Genomic DNA, 5,766 nt, shown 5'->3' on the forward strand with positions numbered 1-5,766 from the left:
CCATTGTTTCTAGTTCTGTTCACCCTGGTGAACAGTGTTCACCAAGCCCCTGATGTATGCCTCTGATATAGCCGTAAGCCGCAATCAGTTCCCCTCTCAGCCTTCTTTTCTTTAGACTGAAGAGTCTGAGATCCCTCAGCCTCTCCTCATATGGATTGCCATGCAAGTCCCTGATCATGTGGGTGGCTCTTCTCTGGACCCTCTTGAGCTTTACCGCATCCTTGTTGAAGTGCGGCACCCAGAACTGGATGCAGTACTCCAGCTGCAGCCATACCAATGTTGAGTAAAGTAGGAGAATCACTTCTTTGGATTTACTGGAGATGCATCGATTGATGCATGCCAGAGTTTTACTGGCCCTAGTGGCTACTGCATCACATTGCTGGCTCATATTCATGCTGGGGTCTATTGTTACCCCCAGATCCCTTTAATTTGTAGTGCTGGTCAGATTAGCAATGCCCAGCCTGTAGGTGTGCTGGGAGTTCTTCTTTCCCAGATGCAGCGCTTTGCATTTCTCTATGTTCTCATCTGATTCCATTCTGCCCAACATGCCAGCCTGTCTGGGTCTGCTTGTATCTGCAGCCTGTCTGTGGGTGTGTTCGCACAACCCCATATCTTGGTGTCATCCATGAACTTGGCCAATGGGCTTTTCACCCCCTCATCCAGGTTGTTGATGAAGATATTGAACAGCACTGGGCCAAGTACTGACCCCTGGGGTACGCTGCTGCCCACATCTCACCAGGATGACATCGATCCATTCATTTGGAGTCTCTGTGTCCTACCCCGCAACCAGTTTTGCATCTACTTGATGGTTCCACAGTTGAGCCCAATATCTTCCACGTTTCTGATCAGTACCTTATGGGATACCAGGTCAAAGACTTTCTGGTAGTCAAGGTATATGATGTCAACTGCTTTTCTTTTGTCCAGGTGATGAGTCACCTGATCATAGAAAGAAATGAGGTTGGTCAGAGAAGACCTGCCTGTGATGAAGCCATGATGGCTGTCATTCAGTAACATGCCTTCTGCAAGTTTGTCACATATAGCCCCTTCGATTAATGTTTCTAGGATTTTCCCAGGAATAGAAGTTAAGCTAATTGGCCTGTAGTTTCCCAGGTCTTCACACTTCCTCTTCTTGAAGATGGGCACAGCATTGGCCCTCTTCCAGTCCTCTGGGATTTCTCCAGCGGCCCATGATTTTTGAAAGACCTTTGCCAGGGGCTCTGCAATTACTTTGGCCAACTCTTGCAGCACTTTTGGTGGGAGTTCATCCAGTCTTGCTGACTTAAATACATTTAATTTCTTTAATTGATCATACACCAGTTCTATGGCAATGGTGGGAACAGTGTCAATTCCACCCTGCTCGTTCTGTGCCCTACCCGGCATGTTGTTCCCTTTGGTCTTGTGAAAGACCGAGGCAAAGTAGTCATTTAGGAGTTCCATTTTTTCCTGAGTGGTAGTGACCAGGTACCCTGAGGCATTGAGCAGTGGCCTCACACTCCCATTAGTTTTCCTTTTACTCCCTAAGTAGCTAAAGAAGGACTTCTTGTTGTCCTTGAATCTTGTAGCTAGTTTTAGTTTGGTTTCTCCTTGAGCCTGCCTAATCTGTTTTCTACAAGTGTGGGCCATTGACAAGTAGTCTTCCTTAGAGGCTATCCCAAGCTTTCATTGTTTGTATGCCTCTTTCTTTTTCTGTAGAAGGGCTGCAACTTTCCTGCTTAGCCAAGAGGATTTTTTGACCCTTCTGCTACTTTTTCTCCATAAGGGAATGGATTTTCTCTGAGCCTTAAGGATTGTATCTTTAAGAAATGACCATTCTTCTCATGCTCCCTTTACCTGTGGTCCTTAGTCTCTCAGGGCATTCTCTACTAGTGACTGGAGCTTATTAAAATTTGTGTTTTTGAAGTCTAAGACTTCAAGCCTGATATCTGTTTTGTCAGCCTTGCAACAGACCATGAACATGATTTCATAGTCACTATCGCCTAGGCTGCCCTCTATGTTTAAGTTGGCCACTAGGTCATCCCCTTTGGCCAGGACCAGGTCAAGAACTGCATTGCCTCTAGTTGACCTGTGCATCTCCTGAATCAAAAAAAGCTCAGATATTCATAGAAGAAGAGATTCAGATTATATATCTGAAGTTATAGTAGTTACTAGTTATTAATATTATTATAGTTCATTTACATACAGACTAAAGAGAACATAGAAGAAGTCAGAGATTCAGGTTGACAGATTAACACACACAACACAGAACTCAGAGTCCTACAAAAAGAAGAAGAAGAAGAAGGAGATATATTATTTTAGGTACACTACACAGAAGAAGAACAAGAAGTAGTCACACATTTACATTAATAGCACATCACAGAAGAAGCCACCATATACAGTTATTATTAATAATTGTAATCAAGAGTCAGCATACCAGGCTCCACTACATACACACAACAACACAGAGAGTAAGCAACACACAGAAGAAGTTGCACAGTCACATTCGTTAGTCGTATTTTATCACAGCTCACAAGAAGATGACAAGACACAGTACATATTTTTATATAGTTACTATTAATAATCATAATCAAGAGTCAGCATACCAGGCTACAGTACACACACACAACAACACAGAGAGTAAGCACTACACAGAAGAAGTCACACAGTCACACACACCTTTTGCAGCACAGGAAAGATTAATATAAAGCATGCTGGAAAGACAGGTGCTAGGTCTTCTGGTAAGGGAGGGAGAGAAGGTGAGGGGAGAGCTACAGCTGCAAGTTTCCCCTCCAAACAGACACATACTCTTCCCAAGCAGCCATGACACAACTGCTTCCAGTGGAAGCAAGGAGGTGAGAGCAGTACCTGTAGCTGACGTCCCTGCACCTCCACCACCTACCCTAACTCCATAAATAGGCACCAGCAGCAGAATCACCATCTCCTCCACCTCAATGTCATCTCCCAGAGTGAGTTTCCCACTGCCAGAGAAGGAGCTGGAACCAGGGGACCTGAGCACCCTAGCTCAAACAATTCTGGGGACTGAGGGGGAATCTGAGTTTGTACTCCACACCCCTCAAAGTTCCCCTAGACCCAGGTCTCCTTCTCTGGAGAGCAGCACCTCAGAGGAGGCTTAGGTTGTGGAGGCTCAGGCAAGTGGCTCAGCTGATGCAGCTCCTCCTGCTGTTGTGCCGCAGCCTGCTAAGGAGGGAGATAAGGCAGCATCCCCACCCTCAACCCAGAAGTTAGCAAGTAGTTTAATGTGGGAGCATTTTGAGCTTGCAGATGATCCGAGGTTTGCTATCTGCCAGCACTGCTGAAGGCAGATCAGCTGGGGCAAGGAAGTAAAACACTTCACCTCCAGAGCAATGCTGCTACTACCACAGCGATGCTGCTGCATCTCAGGAGGCAGCACCCCCTTGCCCTTCTTCCTGCTTAGCCTGCCCAAAGGGAAGTTACCCACTCACTCCAAAGCCCCCATTCCCCCAAAGCAGAGACAAGCCACCCAGGAACAGTGGGGGAAACCTGCAGACAGAGGGGGGTGCATTCCCAAGTTGGGCGAGATCACCCAGAGCATTGGGGAGATGCTTGCTCTGAATAGTCAGCTCTTCTGCCTAGTTGAGTGGCCAGGCTTCAGACAGCTCATGGCGCTTGTGGCCCCATCCTACCAAGTGCCCACTTGCACCACCTTAAGCAGGATGGTGGTACCCTCCTAGTATGAGGCATGCAGGGAGTACTTGAGGGAGAAGCTGTGCAAGGCAAGGCTGCAGGTAGTCTTGCACTTCACCTCTGACACCTGGAGCAGCCAGGGTGGCAATCACGCCTACCTCTCCCTCACAGGGCACTGGTGTGATCAGTCAGGATGTTGGTGGGCTCTCCTCCAAGCCGAGGTGCTGGATGAGTCCCGGATGGCAGGGGTGGCTCATTGGGCAGGCCAAGCTCACCCGTCGGTTCATGGTCACTGACAACGGGGCAATATGGTCAAAGTTGTCAGTGATGCCAACTTTGTTGGCATCCACTGTGTGGCAAACAGGCTGCACCTCACAGTCAGGGATGCCTTGGAGGGGGACAGGGCTGCCAGTAACGGTGTCACCACCACTACCACTGCAAGCCAGCTGATTTCAAAATTCAGGAAGGTGGCAGGTTACTTCCACCACAGAATCAAGGGAGGTAAGATACTGTGGGAGAAACAGGCAGAGCTGAGTATCCAGCAGCACAGAATCATGCAGGATGTGGAGACTTGGTGGAATACCACATACCTGATGCTGGAAAGGCTGGTGGAACAACACAAGGTCATCCATGAGATGGCCTTTCTTGGGAAGATTGAGATCAGTGGCTCCCTTAACAGTGCTGAGTGGGGTACCATCTCCCAGATCTGGATGGTCCTCAAACCCTTCCTTGAGGCCAACGAGACCCTTAGCACTGGTGATGCCCTCCTTAGCCAGGTGATCCCCATAGTAAGGAACTGGAGAACCAAATGGTGAAGTTCCAAGGAATCAATGTTTGTGGTTGGGGCAGGCCACTTTCATTGGACGTGCGGTGGCTGAAGGAGGGCACCAGGAGACCGCTGGGTCCCTTGTGGTCCAGTATGGTTCACATGCTGGTGGGCATTTGCAACCCGAGGGTGAAGGGGAGCATGTGCACTAGCAGCACCAAAACGCTTGATCACTGGATGCAGGTGCTAGACAACAAAGTCAGGGAGGCTGAAGGGCAGTGGGGAGCAGATCCACTTTCCCATGCCAGCACTCCCAGCACCAGCACTGCCACTGGCACCAACATCAGAACCAGCACCAGCCAGTCTCCTCCACGCCAGCCACTGCCAGTATGCACCAAGGGCATGGCTTCAATGCTGGGGTCCAAAAGCACCAGACCCCAGTCTCAGGCAGGTAGCGCCAAGTCTTCAGTGGCTACCTATCTCAATGAGCATGTGGAGCCACTGGACTGCGAACCCTTGGCCTACTGAGCAAGCCACAGCCAAATGTGGCAGGATCTGGATACGGTTGCCTGGCAACACCTGTCCTGTCCACCAATGGGTGTTCCAAGCGAGAGGGCGTTCAGCATTGCTAGGGATGTTGTGACATCCCACCACACCTGCTTGGATTCTGGCTTGGTGGAGCAGCTGGCGTTCTTGACGGTGAACCTCCTGCTGCTGGGGTTCCCCAAGCTCCACCTGCAGATGGACTGAGTGCCACCCTCCTCACTCTGTCTGCACTGATTTCCTTTTTTCATTTTTTTAAAAAACAAGTAATGCCCTGCTCTCAGCTGGAGGGGGCACTCACTGCATCACCAGCCAGCAAGGGAAGAATATGTCCATGCTGAGTTCACCCCCCTGTCAGGATGAACTTGGAGGTATGGGCTCGGGCTATGGGGAAGGAAGAGGCCCCAGGTCCTGGGCAATGACCACTAAAACTGCACCCTGCCAGAGTAGGGAGGCCTGGTGTGACTGCTGGTGGCACGGCAGCCCTGTAAATGCCAGGACCAATGGTCCCCTGGTGAAAAGCAGGTAGGAGGCACCACAACCACCAGCTAACGTATGCATGCACACAGTCCTAGATGGGGAAAGCCCAGACCTGTCACATCTTTGACAGGCCTGAGGCTTGCTGACTATAGTGCAGTTGTGAGGCTCATGGTGAGCTCAGCTTAGCTGCCAGGGAAGCCAGCTTTTGCGTTGAAAAACCCTTTGTCAGGCTGAGGAAGCACCTACCAGAGGCTGGCCTGGCATGCAATGCAGGCAAGAAGGCCAGTCAGTGAAAATGAAAATGAAGGCAGCAGGGGGTGAGAGACAGGCGGGGG

The sequence above is a fragment of the Crocodylus porosus genome, unplaced genomic scaffold, assembly GCF_001723895.1.
Source record: "Crocodylus porosus isolate Cpor-Errol unplaced genomic scaffold, CroPor_comp1, whole genome shotgun sequence".
NCBI classification, from domain to species: Eukaryota; Metazoa; Chordata; order Crocodylia; family Crocodylidae; genus Crocodylus; species Crocodylus porosus.